Source organism: Choristoneura fumiferana, chromosome 11, assembly GCF_025370935.1.
Source record: "Choristoneura fumiferana chromosome 11, NRCan_CFum_1, whole genome shotgun sequence".
Taxonomy (NCBI): Eukaryota; Metazoa; Arthropoda; class Insecta; order Lepidoptera; family Tortricidae; genus Choristoneura; species Choristoneura fumiferana.
In genome coordinates, this window is record NC_133482.1 from 2130294 (window position 1) to 2146235 (window position 15942).

Genomic DNA, 15942 nt, shown 5'->3' on the forward strand with positions numbered 1-15942 from the left:
ACAATTGACAAATCATGATTTTAAAGTGCCCACTAATATGACTGTTTTGTTTAATATGACTAGTTATATAATTTACAGCTCTCTTTATGTGTTTCAGATTGTTTTCCTTTATTTAGAATGCACAGTTTTCCTTGTTCATCTTAAACTATTAGAAGAGCAATGTTCATTCGTACCACGGTGGAACCTTTTTGCTGCAAATGTCACAATATGACCTTCCATACATCTGTTATAGAAATCCATGTGATGTTAATTACGAAAAGGTTATGGTATTTACTACGGTACGCGACTCAGTTTCCTCCTCTCTTGGTGTCTCGAAAACGGCTCCAAATTTTGATGACATCTACCTACAGGGTATTGATGTTGACTTTTTTTGAGACGATACATAGAATAAACTAGGTCCTATGTTTATGGAAATTTGTTATTGTAGTCAAAGATTCGATCCATCTAATCCCGGTCCATTTTTGTCGAGCGTACCTCGATCGACCAGGTTACGATTATAAAAATATGTATAAGAATAAGGAAAATTTAAACAAATCTCGCTTTCACGCACGCCTTTCACAATGCCTGTAATCTTTTAATGACTAAAACACAATTAAACTTATTACATAACGGAATGAACGTATGAAGACGTTCGTTTGAAAAAAGAACGCGTGTCCATTCCACTGACCATAGACATGACAGCGGCTGCCAGATGACACAACGTCACTCAAAAGCCAAAAAATGCATCAAAAAGAAAAATGAACCGACCGCGCCGCCCGATTACAAGCCACTCAACCAAATTCCCGACAATAAAGAACCTTACCATAGACAATATAACACGCTTTTTGAACCAAGGCGTCAAGTGTTCCACAAAGCGAAAATCGCACAGTCACTATAATCAATCACCATTTAAAATATCGAAAATTATTATATTAATTCTTAGGGGTATTATTTGACTAAACCCATGACAATAGGCGCAATGAGTGCTCTGGAGAGATAAAGAGGGAAAAAATAGTCTACGGCCAGAGGATGACATGTCAATTATAAGTCCATCAATTGTGAGTTTTGAGTTTTTTATAGTGGAGATATCGTAGACGGTGCGGCGCCTTTGCGGTCAGGTTGGCGGTTAAACATTCCGCAAAGGTTAGGTTAAATTATTAGTTCAACTGATGCATCAATAAAATATAATATCCACATAAAATACGTAGAATTTTCGCCCACACTGCCTGTGAACTTTGTGAGTCATTTTTGACGCGCATAAGGCAACTTGAGTCCTAGGTATATCAGGAATGAGGAAAAAAATACGTTTGTCTCCAAAGAACTAAGTTTACTGTCAAGTTAATACTAGTTAACGAATGTTAAGTTGCCGACCAAGTGATTGCGACAATGTTATGCAACAATGCATAGTTCTTGCATTATGTTTTATGATCCTGAAGCTAGAATAAAAGACGAAATTATATTGTTGAATAATATTCACCAATATCTGACACAACATGCGTGCATAAATATCTGATACGACTCTATTTCTAGGGCCGGAAGGACGTGTCAGATATTTTTGCACGCTCCTCTGTGGCAGATATTAATGCTGGTGACTGTACGTAAGTGGTTGTTGGCTGTATGAAGTTAAAATTGACTTATATTTAAGACCTTTTTAGCCCCTGATGCAAAAAAGTGGTGTTATAAGTATGATGTGTTTGTGGCATCATAGATATAGCTCCCAAACGGGTAAACCGATTTTGATGCACTTGTAATAGAAAGCTAATTTAATCGAGATCGTTCTTAGCTAAGTTTCAATTGAATTGGTTTGGCCGTTTATCTGATTTTAAACTGAGAAATGACAGTGGCGAAGATTATTCAACTTTTTCTTCCAAGCAAGTTTGGATAGGTATTTAACTAAACGTAAACAAACTTCAGCTGCCAGATTTGGTAAATTGAAGGTTTTTATACTTACATTTTACTAATCTATCATTGTAATACAAACTAGACTAGTATATTTCAATACAGAAATGTAAATGTTTAGATAGTTTAATGGGGGAATTTCAATATTTAAGACACCAATTGACGTTGTTTTGTTTACATTTAGTTAAATACCTATCAAAACCAGGTATAGTTTCACCTGTCCCGTTGTCTGTAGTCAAATCTTGCACGTTTAATTCAACCAACTACCAGTAGTCGGTTGTCTTGAAATTTTGTATACTTATGTTAATTGCGTGACAATACAATAATCTGGTAGTGACATCCTGGTAGTCCGTCCAGGATCGTCTCCGCAGGACGGAACTCTTCAACGGTTGATGGCATCGACTTGAAATTTGATTTGCAATTGTATTTTAGTTTGGGTGACAATGCAAGTACAGTCACCAAAAAGTACAGTCAGCAAAAAACTTCCAAAAACTTATTTAGGTTGTTTTTTATTAACCAGCCTTTTATAAGTTCCGATTAATTAAGAGAAACGCCCCAGTGCTGGTCACAATATATGATGGCCAAAGAACCAAAGAAATAGAAATACATACATATATGCGCTTGAAAAACACAATCCTCCCTCAGGCAGTCGGGTAATAAAAACATGGAGAAAAATCACAAAGAAAGCATGAGGCGGACTTATCGCTATAGTGTATTATTGTAAAAAATCTTTCATCTTCAAGAAGAGCGCTACAGTAATTCTTGAGAATTCCATGGAAACACTCGAAATTATCTGTCAAAGATGCTCAAACTTAGCTCTAATGGGTATGTACAGTAGATACATAATAATAATAATGAATACTTAATAAAAGATATTTATTTAATAGTTTGCTCACAATTTCTACATAGGTACAAAACAAATAAATAGTAAATAGGTAGTACTAAACCATTAGTAGCTTAGAATCCGTGTACTTCGAAGTTCGAACTCCACATCACGTGCCGTCCCGCTCATGCTAATACCTACTATTTAATAGGAAAGTGAAAAAGACTAACTTCAAATCGCACCTCTAATACAACCCTCAAATGCAAATTTTCACCTTTTTGCGATAAATGTGAAAAACTCCTCTTTTGATCGTTTTTGACCGTTCTCTATCATTAACCCTTTGACCGCCACGGTCGGCAAAACGCGACAGCTGAAAATCGTGCTATAAGTGCCATGTCGGCATTACGTGGCGCATATGGAGCGATTTTCCGAAATTTTTTTTTGTCGTCTGTGGCCGACCGTGGCGTTCAAAAGGTTAAGTAATTATTGGAAAAAAAATACGTTATTGTCGTATTAGAAGTGCAAAAGCGATTCCCAAATGTTTAGAACCACGTCCCTAGCAAACTTGACTCGCATATGTCAATTTTTTTGCGTCAACTCAATATTTTGAGCGGGAATATTTACGACGTGACGAACACGCGCCGGTGACTGACGGCGGATAGGAGTTCGCGGCGTCAAGTGTCAATGGAAAAGGAACGTAAATGCATGTCGCTTACGAACTTTTTCCTTGACGTATCGTGGCGCTTATGCAGTTTTGGCTTCAGCTGTCATTCTTGGGATTAACTCTTGAGTTTGATTTACTATGCTTAAGATACGAGTATATTCTAAAATTAAAAGAAAGTTATTGGTATATAGCCGGTTTTTTTTTTGTAAAACTTCGAAGTGAGGTGTGTTTTAGAATTAAAACTTATGGACCGAATAAGAATAGAAATCGTTTCGTGAACAATACTGAATACTTGACAGAAAACGCACACTCTAAATTAAGAAGTAGAGACGAAAATTGAAAGCCATAAGTTTCAATGAAAAGAGACTTTACACAATTCCCACGGGATATAGGCAACTAAGTAGCTTTTCTTTTATTCTTATATGAAGGCGAAACTGACATAAGCTAATCTTGTCCACAATTATGACTTACAATAAAAAAAATACAAATCCGTGTAAAAAATACCAACACGCCATTTTGTAATTACATTTCCTAGATGCATTATATAGTGACGTCGCGGGCAAATTATTCTACACAAACCTTAAGACCTTTTTATATTAGTTTAAATAGGGGTAAAATTACGGGCAGGCGGTGTAATTACGATACGTGGGCCATTCCGGGGCCCCGCCCAGCCAGGGCTTGCGGCAGGGGCCATTTGCATACTGAGGGTACCATGATAACTGGAAAAAGGTTTGAACTACACACTCGTATACGTACCGCATCGTATCTAGGCTACATAGGTCTACGTAGGACATTGTGTTTATAACAACATTAAAATTAATTTGTGAAATAAAAATACGTGTTAACTTTCTTATGACAGAAAAGCAACCATTTTATTTTCTTCTTAAAAAAAGAAGTACAATCACATTGTTGATGGCCAGCAACAAATTACGTTCGGTCAAATAAAAAAGTTTTTATGTTACTAACACATTGCAAGCGTAAATGTGGTAGTTAATTGAATTGAAATTAAAATAAATAATTTATTATTTATTAAGAAAATATTAAGAAAATACAAAATATCCATAGCACTAAAACTAAAAATAAATATTTTTCACATCCATCAAAATTTCATGGTTCTTAGCGGTATCCTGATCCCGCGGGAATATTGGAAAAAAATAGCCTGTATCCATCTAGCCGTCTTAGTGTGAAAAATAAATAAAACATACTTTCACATTTATTATATACCTACCTAGCTAGCCGTTGCCCACGACTCCGTCCGCGTAGTTTTCGTTTATCGCTATACCGCGGGAACTATGCAATTTTCCGGAATAAAAACTATCCTATGTCTTTCCCGGGGATTCAAACTATCTGTATGCCGAATTTCGTCTAAATCGGTTCAGCGGTTTAGACGTGATTGAGTAACAAACATCCAAACATCTAAACATCCAAATATCTTCACAAACTTTCACATTTACAATATTATATAGTAGAATAAGCGGGATTAATGTTAGGTGCCAATTAAAAAATAAATCGGGCCACAATTGTCAAAGCGACTAGTGAAAATACACAAAAAAGACGAAGTATTTCTCATTTTTGTGCACAAAGTCATTTCCATGGATGTCATTAACCTATGATAGTGATAAGAAGAGTTATTATTATCTATATATGTAATAACTCTTTCTAATATTTAAAAAACTTTAATATTATGATAAATTCACGTATCATAACTAATTCCTGAATCCATCATAACATTAGAACTTTCTAGCAATATTAGAAAGCGTACCTAATTATGCCAACGACAGTGACATCCACGGAAGTGACTGTGTGCACAAAAATTAGAAATGCCCAGACACAAATAGAAACTATATCCTTGAAGTCGGTTAGTAAACGAAATCTCAATCATATAGGCTTACAAACGGAAACTTCATGTTCTTGCTCTACCATGGTTACCCTTACGACTGCACCTCCAATAACGGTGAGTAGTTTAATACACTTAAAATGCTTTTTTATCAGTAAATTAGTACTTACCGAGTACCGTGAACTGAAGATTATACCTATCGGATATTAAATAAATAAAAAAATAAAAAATTGTTTATTACAAGAAACAACACATACAATAGGGTTAAAAATATCTGTTGGTCCCACACTAGGCTGAGCCTGTAACGTGGTGACTGGATTCGGTACTTAATTATTTAAATTACGGTATGTTTACATTTGTCTGTGAAAATATTGTGTCAAAAACAATTTGAACATAAGCTAATTTAAGTGAATTGTGGTTGAGACAGAGGTTGTGTGTTTGTTTGTGTGCGTGGTGTGTGTGCGCGCGTGTGAATGCGTATTTAAGTCTAATTACTATGTCTTTATTTATCACGCTCTATCTATGCTCTTATAGTTTCACTTGTATATCTAACTATCAATAAGGAAAATAATAAAAAGGTAAAGTAGATGTTACAGGGGACCGAAGAGCTGACAGTTTCCTCTGACAAGGAGTTAGCTCAGCCATTCAGAGAGGGAAGCCTGTCAGCTTCTTTGGAACCACGCCTAAGGGGACATCTTTAAATAAGTTTAGGATAATTTTATACAAGGTGTTAAAACAATCCTGTAGGTCGGTACCTACGATAATTTAACCCATATCAAGGCAACTGATTACTAATACGATGCAAATGGAAAAACATTGTTTTTATTTTTTTTTTTAAATAATTGTATGGATATAAAGTCATCTTGTGACTAAACTTTCATACAAAACTAAGTTCTCGTGGGAATTCCCTAAAAATGTGTTTGTTTACTTATTTTGTACAATAAAGAGGTTACATAGATACAAATGATTTAAAAACTAATAAAATCTAAAAAAGGCTCCTGTGGCATGGTTCCAAGAATGCTGGCAGCATTTCCTCGCTGTATGACGATGCCAAGACGCTGAGCGAGGAAGCTGCCAGCCCTCTTGTCTCCGGTGGCGTCGACCAGTCTCTTTGCCAGTTGGCTGAAGAGTTCCCTTGCGCCAGCGCCCCACGGACCGAGCGTCTCGACGCCGAAAGCAATGAAGTTGTATCCGGCGTCAAGACCACTATATTTGCGCTTCTTGACAACTAAATTTTGTTTTGATGAAAAATAACTTTCCGCTTGCGTCGTATTAGTATAATCAGTAGATATACGTAGTCTTAATCTGGGTTAACTTATCATGAAGAATTTTTTAACGCCATGTAATTATGTTGTCGTTTAGGTAAATTATAAAAATACAACTTCAAGGAAACAAATATGTTCGCGCACTAAAACCTTTTTAGGCCATACACAGTGCAGGGGTGCTCTCTGGCACAGGACTTGTCAGTCTGGCTCAAGTCTTGTCGTTGACATAAGTTTTTCATCCGCTCACGTGTTGTATTCGTTATAAACCGCATCGCCAAAATAAGAAGATTTCATCACATCATCGGCCGGAGCGGTAACCAGGTGAGTGCTTCTGCACTGTTGGAAATTCCATTTGGCATAGCGCGCTCTCTGTCTTCCGCCACCCATAAAAATTGGCTATTTACACGCCATACCAAAATACATTTCGCTCGGGTAAGGGTAGATTTTGGGAAATAGAGCTGAAAAATGTGTGTGAAGTGTCCTCTTTTTTTCTAATTGTGACCGCGCAAAGCCGAGGCGGGGCGCTAGTAAATAAATAAGAACAATTGCTCATTTAAAGGTATAAGATTCTGTGACAAGTCTAAGACCAAATCCATAACAACATTAGTAATTATTGCTACACCATCCTTAAGCAAGAACAGTCTCATTAGCCATTATGGTTTTAACTGCTCAGTTACGGCTGGCAGTTAGTCGAACGGGCAGTAAAAACGCAATAAAACTATGAAATGTGTGAAAAACTAACTGCTCACAATCGGTTCTGCGGACATTACCAGTTGCAGACGCCGTTAAACTGAGTTTTGTTGCGGGACAGATTGGCGAATAATAGCACATTATAGCCAGGTTTAGAGTTAATATTAACCATATTTTTAGGGCAGTCTGCAGGTGGTAGGACCTTGTGCAAGGTCCGCCCGGATTGCTACCACCATCTTGCTCGCTAATCCTGCCGTGAAACAGCAGTGCTTGCACTGTTGTGTTTCGGCGTGGAGAGTAAGACAGCCGGTGAATTACTGGCACTTGAGGTATCCCATCTTAAGCCTCTATGTTGGCAACGCATCTACATCCCCCTGGTGTTGCATGTGTATATTGGCGGTGGTGATCTCTTATCATCAGGAGACCCACTTGCTCGTTTGCCATCCAGTTGAATAAAAAAAAATCTTTTTAGGGTTCATTTTTAGGGTAGTCAAAATGAAATAGGTACACAAACCTTCAAAGTAATTTAATGGTGTGTGGGAAGTTCCCAATCCGCTGGGCTCGCGTGGGAACTTCGGCCCAAGCCCTCTCATTCTGAGAGGAGGCCTGTGCCCAGCAGTGGGAAAAACGGGACCCTTATAGTTTCGTCCTGTCCGACCGACCGTAAGTCGCAAGCATTCGATTCAATAACCTAACCAACAAAAATTTGGAAAATCCCCGACTTTGTCACTTTAAAGTACAATATCTCAAAAACGGCTGAACCGATTTTGATAAAACATGTCTAAGAACCATCGCTAGAAAACCTGTTTTAAAATTTAAAAAAAACACATTCAAATCGGTTTACCCGTTTAACACACATAGCGGTCAAACTTATAACACCCCTCTTTTTAAAAACTAAAAGACGTAGGTATATCTATTTGCGATAGGTAAGTAGGTATTTGAGTCATTGCTGAGAAATCGCGTTTGCTCAACAAAAGGACGCAGGTGCTATGAGATACGCTCTTTTCCTAGGTATTATAACGTGGCATCTAATTTCTAATCTATTTTCTTTCTTTCCCAGGTTTCTTATTTTTTAGTAATGGCTACGGACGGAACTCAACACTTAGGGGCTGTTTCACCATCCGTTGATTAGTGTTAACTGACCGTTAAATGTGATGCCGTCTCCGTCTATTCGAACAAAACAAATAGATGGCATCGCATTTAACACTAATCAATGGATGGTGAAACAGCCCCTAAGTGTGGTACGACATGCTCTTGACCGGTTTTTTTTTGTTTTTGGAGAAGTGAAATCAATACTTATTTATTTAAAACTCAGTTCACACGGTGACACGTGACGCACTATTTTTAACCCCCTACGCAAAAAGAGGGGTGTGATAATTGTCCGAATTTATCTGCGAAACTGTATTTGAAATTTACAACTAACTAGGCTGCGTTTCTCTCGCTTCGCCGAGCTGTTTCCACTAGAGATGTGCTGAGCGAGGATAGCTAAATGAAAGGTTTCTGTTGTTTCATGGCAAACACTTTCCTCGCAACAAATTCTCGCACGTATCTGTCAAACATTGAGGCTTCGCGACTGTGACAAAATTCAGTTGTGTTAATTTTTTTTATTCGACTAGATGGCGAACGAGCAAGTGGGTCTCCTGATGGTAAGAGATCACCGCCGCCCATAGACACCTGCAACACCAGGGTGATTGCAGATGCGTTGCCAACCTAGTGGCCTAAGATGGGATACCTCAAGTGCCAATAATTTCACCGGCTGTCTTACTCTCCACGCCGAAACACAACAGTGCAAGCACTGTTGCTTCACGACAGGATTAGCGAGCAAGATGGTGGTGTGTGTGAAGTTCACAAATCGCATTGGTTCCCCATGGGAACTACGGCCCTAGCACTTTCATTCGAGAGGCCGTGCCCTGCACTGCCGTATCAATGTCGGCGGCCGATCGTAGGCATATCATGAAACGCCGCCATTTCATGATTTGGCCAGTTTAGGCAGATCATAAAATTACTAGGCATATCATGAAGCGGCGCCATATCGGTTCTGGCACTTCGCCGGCCGCTGCCGCGGCACGCTCGCTTCGCTCGATCGGCTCGTGCGTTGTGGTCACAATTCATACTAACCATTCCTCGCTTCGCTCGTGGTACCTACCTATTGAGCTAGGAATATCGACGAATGCGTTGCTCTAATCGATCTGCCGTATTGTTTCTCAGGCACATCGTGATATGCCTGGCCAACTTATGCCTAGGTATTTCGTGATCTGGCGGATTTTACGATTGGCCGCCGACATCTACACCGAGATGAATACCAGAACTTCCAGTTAACTTTTCCCATTCAATCTGAGTAAGGGGCTGTTTCACCATCCTTTGATTAGTGTTAACTGGCGGTAAGGTGTGATGCCGTCTCTATTTGTTTTGTTCGAATAGACGGAGACGGCATCACATTTAACCGTCGGTTAACACTAATCAATGGATGGTAAAACAGCCCCTAAATATCGTGAAAGTGTAGGTAGCTTAGGTACGCAATGGCCGGTGTAATCGCGACACAGTACAAACATGCGCGTGAGTCGTTTTCAAGCGTCCACGTTTGTTTGCGTAGGGTTGTTCCGGGCTGTGTCGTGTGTCGTATCGCATAAAGGTATGTCAACATGTAGTTGTGCGCTTGGGTATAGTTATATGTCTAGTTCTAAACTGATAGAACTAAACCGTTGAAAATATTGCTTTGGATGTTTCGTGATCAATGTACAGATAGTCTATGGCAACCATACTCAGTTTTTTTTTGTTTTAGCAAGAGTGCAATGGGGCTGTATAGCATTAAAAAAAAACAAAATGGTTGAAAATTGATATATTTCTCATGCAAGCTGGGCTGCTGATTTTTAATGTAAGTATGTGTAAAGTGTGATAATTTTGATTTCATTATTTATTTTAAATGTTCTTTGGTTTAATAAAATGCTCTGTCCTTAAGCCATTTAATTCAGATCAAAATCTATTAACACTGAACTTTTTCTTAGAGTATTCTCTTGTTTAGCCTGAAATGATATTTCTTAGTGGGGGCTCGTTAGGGAGTAAGTGAATTTAAGAATGTATCTATTTTATAAGTGCATATTGTATACACTTGCTTCTGTTTGCTCTCGTTAAAATAAATAAATAAATAAATTGCGCCGAACGGTGTGGTTTCGCAACTTTTCATTTCAATAACTTTAAAACTGTAAATATTTCAGGATTTATTTCAGGGCCATCGGTTAGGTTAGGTTAGTTTTATAAAAATCCTGAAACATTTAAAGTTTCAGAAATATTAAACAGTTGGGAAATTAAAAGTTGTGAAATGAAGCAGGTTGCCAAACGTTATTCGCCGAAACATTAGTAAACCACTGTACCACCATAACGGTAATCGCTCGGTACTCGTCGGTTTTCTTTGTTTTCCTGAAGTTTCAAATAAGAAAGAAAAAGAAAACCGATCTTCCTTTTCATTATTATGGAAGTAGCAATACTGCTCTACATAACGTTGACCTAATACAAACGTAGAATATAGTTGCTTACTAAATTTATCAACGCTTAAAGTGACACATGCTGTTGGTGTTCCGTAAACATTTCGTTTAAAAATCAGACTGATGTCACATTTCTAAGAAGTATTCGTTTCTCGCAAAAATGTGCGGTATTTTAATTAAGACGCAGCAGAAGTGGATGAGCGGTTACGATGCTCAAAATGATCTACACACGACTCTACTGCCTATGCTCTATTTATTAAACCAAGATACTAAAATGAATGTGTTAGGTACCTGTTTTTTACATCTCATAAATAGTGATGTGTCACAACCGGTAATCACCGAAAAGTTTCGGTAAGTACCTATTTATGTTATACATATAAAATGCTAAGATATGAACGGATCTGTGACGTACTAATACACGTAGGGCACTTAAGACATTCTAGAAAAGGTACAATGGGTCTAATGAAAATGTTACCGTTTAGGGGATATTTTGACTTTTTTTAGATGTTCATGTTTATTGTAACCATAAAATAGTATATTTTACCGATTATTTGCAATTATGTCGAAAACCGGAATCGGAGAGCAGCACTATTCGTATTATGCTGGTCACATTATTTTTACATTTGACATTTCATACTGTCACTTTAGTATCTTGGTTTAATAAACAGAGTATAGGTAATGAGAGTGTTAAAATCATTTTGAGCACCAGAATCGCTCATCTACTGCTGCTGACTGCACATTTATTTTATTTTATTTATTCAGAAACAAACAGTCTCTTATAGCAGTAGCTCATATTAGTCGTTAATTGTTAGTTGGAGAATGAAGTAGGTATCAGGGGGTCTACTTACTACAAAATTCGAAAATCGTAGTTCGTATCATACCGTCCCTGTCACTCTCGTATTAAATGATATTAACGTCAGCAGGACGGCAAGATACGAAGCTCTTTGCACTCAGTAGTATATATAGGTAGGGCTAGACGGGTTAAGCTACATTAGTCTGGCCCATATTGACGTGACGATTGTCAGTGACATATCGAGTGAAAATCTATTATTTGTTTGAAAATTTAATGATACTCGTAATAAACGTTGTGAAACAAGTATTATTTTTCTCAGTCGCTATTTATGTGTAGATTTGTCGGTCGTTAAATCTTGGCATGAGATTAAAGCTGTAGTTGTGTTACAATTGTAGTTTTTTGTGGTTATTATGCGTATTTTCGTAATGGCTCTCTATGAAAGTGGTAGCACTGACAGCTTGGTACGACACGAACATCGAGTTTCGAGTTTCGTAGTAGCCCTGCATTGTGTATGGGTTGTTTGACTTTTCGTTGCGACGGGCAATTTTTAGTCACGCCTATGAAAATAAACGAAAGCATTGAAAATCTGTAAACCGATGTTTATACTATTCGGATGTGATTTAAATATGTGTTTTGCTACAAAACTACAGTTCAAATAGAATTTTTGACAGTTGACAAGATTAATGAGAGATGTAATTTTCGACTCGTATTTTGAATTCAGTCCATTTTTTTACTACTATCTGGGGCCTATTTCCACGCTGACAGGTAGGTACGACTATTACCTACTACTTTCATAGTCATTTTGAAAATACGCGTAGGTTTTTTTTTTAGGTATAGGGGGCAAACGAGCAGGCGGATCGCCTGATGGTAAGCGATTACCGTCGCCCATGGAAGTGCAACGGTCGTGTATACAATTTTGCAACCTTTGGTAGGAGTACGCTCGCTAGGTATGTTAGTTACGAAACATTACAATCATAAAACAAACCTAACACAGCTTTAATCTTAAATGTCAACTAGGAAACATAATTCTTGTTTGACAAGATAATTATCATATAATTAGATACTAATAATGTCACTGACAATTGTCACGTTGGTGAAATAGGCGCCTGGGGGTACGGTAGTGCCCTCGCCAAGCCGAGCGCAAGGCACACTGCTGTGCCATATTTTTTCGGCATATTTTCACGTTTCTATCTTGCATCACTGGGATAAATAGATATAAGTAAAGTGAAAACTGAAATTCTATTCATTTGACATGCTAAGGGTACATATAAGAACACCCAAATTGATAGCTTCATTCTTTAAGTGGTTATAGATTTGGAAAGTTACGCAAATTTGAAAGCGACTGTCCATAAAAATGTAATATTTAAATTTTATTAAAAGAAGAAACGAAAGATATTAAGAATGTACCCATAACCGTTAAGAAATAAGAATAAAATTATCTACAAATATTTTGTTTTATTTTCTATATTCAAATTCACAAGGAATTCGCAAGCAATAATAGCTGTTATATTTTAAACTGTAGGTGAAATAAATTCAATTTATGTATGAAATCTCATACATATACGAAATGTTAATAATAATAGCAATCCCATTTTAAAGTTAGAGAACAACACAAAATGCAAAAAATTATCATCGCAACCAAGCCCTCTTTCCACTCATTACAATTTAGTTTCGCTACTCAACAACAGATGGCGCTGGTAGTATCTTCACTGCAGAACTTACTAGCTTGTTGCTCAAGTCTTTGCAACATGAAGAAATCATTCATTCATTTTTATAAGAGAAAAACTGTGGTAATTAAACAAAGAGCGTTCGAAAATAGATGGGTTTTTATTCAACATAACATCACTTGTAGTCTTAAAACCACAAGTATAGTATTTAATCAGTTTGTAAATAAAAACGTAGGTATGCAAAATAGTCTCACCTAAACAACCAGGTGTTTAAAAACAATTAATCTTCAACAATTGAATCAGTCATTTGCGTGGTTACATTTTTATTTGCTTAGGTTTTTGCATAAGTATATGAGGAACAGCGTTTCGTTTTTTTTTTCTTTTCACTGCCGGTCATACTCTGAACGATTAACTTTAATTACGAGGTTTCCTTATTTATAATCCGTAGGCATTACATCCATATTCTTAGAAATATTCCTGAGCAAATGCAAAAGCATCTATTCTGACATTTTTAAAATAGGTTTGTAGGTATTGTATAGAAATTACCACCTTAACCGAGAAAAGCTAGCGGAAAAACGCACTGGCGCAAACGTGTTTTGGAAGGTCGCAAGTATTGCTATGAAGCCTGGCTCAATTTTTGTAATAAATAAAAAAAACACGCTTTTTAGTGTAAATAATAGTTTAATGTCAACTACTCGTCACCTTTTAAGAAAAATTGCTTTTTCTGATGCAGAGACGTTCATTATTGAGGAGTCCTGGTGCTTCACCACCCGTTTTACCATATGCATTACGAGGAGCATAAATTGCTTAGCAACTGTGTCAAAGTAATTAAAATTCAACCCGTGAAATACTTGTTATTGAGTAGTAACTCCGATGGTCAACTGTGGTCCTCATCACCAGTTCCACTTCACCAAATGATGATTTTCTCTTGAAAATGCACGAGTTACTACTAATATACATATATTTTATACCTTAGGCTGCTATTTACTCTTAAACTATTTTTTTTAAATGTTCAAACCTATAGGTAGTTTACGTTTTAGAGGGGGGGGGGGCTCGATTTTAATGAAAATTTGCAATTTAAAAGACCTATCCAACGATATCCCACACCATATGATAGTTGGATGAAAAAAAAATACTCCCACTTTACGTCTGGGGGAGGTACCCTAAAAATTTTTTTTGTACCATTTTGTCGGCATAGTTGCTACATAAATATATCCGTGCTAAATCACAGCTATCTAACACTGATAGTCTCCGAGCAAAGCCGGCGAAACTATAAGGATTCCGTTTTTGCCATTTTGGCTACGGAATCCTAAAAAAGTAACAAGGAAACGTACTTAAATATTAAGGCAAAAGGAAAAATGTTAAAGTAACATTCACCGGAGTTAGTTTCTTTCTTTGTTGATACTCTTTATTGGACAAAAAGGGAATACAAAAAGGTTACAAAAAGTACTAAGTACCTACAAAGGCGGACTTATCACTGAAGGGATCTCTGCCAGTCAACCTTTGAGTGGTAGAGAAGAGCCAAGTTTTAGGAATAAGAAGGTTAGGAATTTTAATGTAATTTATACCTAGTGGGTTCTAATTATTAAGTTATAAATAATAAGGCACCGTTATGCAGCCATGGGACATTAATTAATTTGTCCATTTGTCCCACTCCGAGATTAACCTATGAATTTTTATTACAACTGAGAAGAGGAAATTAATATTAAATGATTCGTGTTTCGCGTTCTGGTGGTAAATGTTTTGAATTGTTTTTATATGATCGAATTGACCTGTGTAATAGGATTTTTTCTGGCTTTTATTTAGTTGCTAGCCTAAGGTCGAGTAATTTTGGCCTTGACGGGTAACATTGGCCATTGGTATTAATTCGGTCTAAGTTTTACTCATCATCATCATCATCATATCAGCCGAGGACATCCACTGTTGGACGTAGGGCTCCCCCATAGACCTTCAATTGCTTCGGTTGGGAGTAGCCCATATCGTCCGCGAACCCGTGGCTTTAATATACCTATGTACTTATAGTATATGTGAAATTTGCGATTGAATCTATTGACAGTCCCGTCTTCTTTCTTTTCTAATCTAATATATAAAATTGTTGGGTCAATTTTTTTTGTGAACAAGCTCCTTCGAAACGGCTTGACCAATTTTTATGAATATTTTATGTATATTCGGTAGGTCTGAGAATAGGACGTACACTATTTTGTATTTTTTCATACCTACTTCTACGCGGACGGAGTCAACAGCTAGTGTTTATATATTTTTTAAATATTCTATTTTGTTAATCATATCCAAACAATTTTAAAAGGAAAGACTAGAGGCCTTGTGTGGACACACTTGGAATCACAATCGTTTTCGCCATTTCTATCTGTCACACGGTATAAGACGAGAAGAAATTTGATGGATCGGGCGTTAAAACTAACACACATAAGTACCTATTACAGAAATTGTAAAGGCAAACGAATATTTAATAGGCTCTCAAAGAGCTCAGTTGCGTCGGAAAAAAAATAGATTTAAATTATATCAATGGCTTAAGGATAAAGTACCTACTTTATGTAATCAAAGAATACCTACTGGCACATCGATAGTTAAATTTAATTTAATTTGTCAATAAACAATATTTAATCTTGGTTTATATTAAATTAGTTTCAGTACCAAAAAAACATTTCGACGGTTGGAAGGAGAAATTGACCAAGCGACATTTTTTAAGATAGTGAGTTATAGTTCGCAATCAGGTAGTTTTTGTCTGTCGTTTGAGCAACATTTTCACAAAAATGTTGCTTAGTCAACTTCTCCATTCAACCGTCGTTTTCATGAATATACTAAGATAATATTTGTGTGAATAC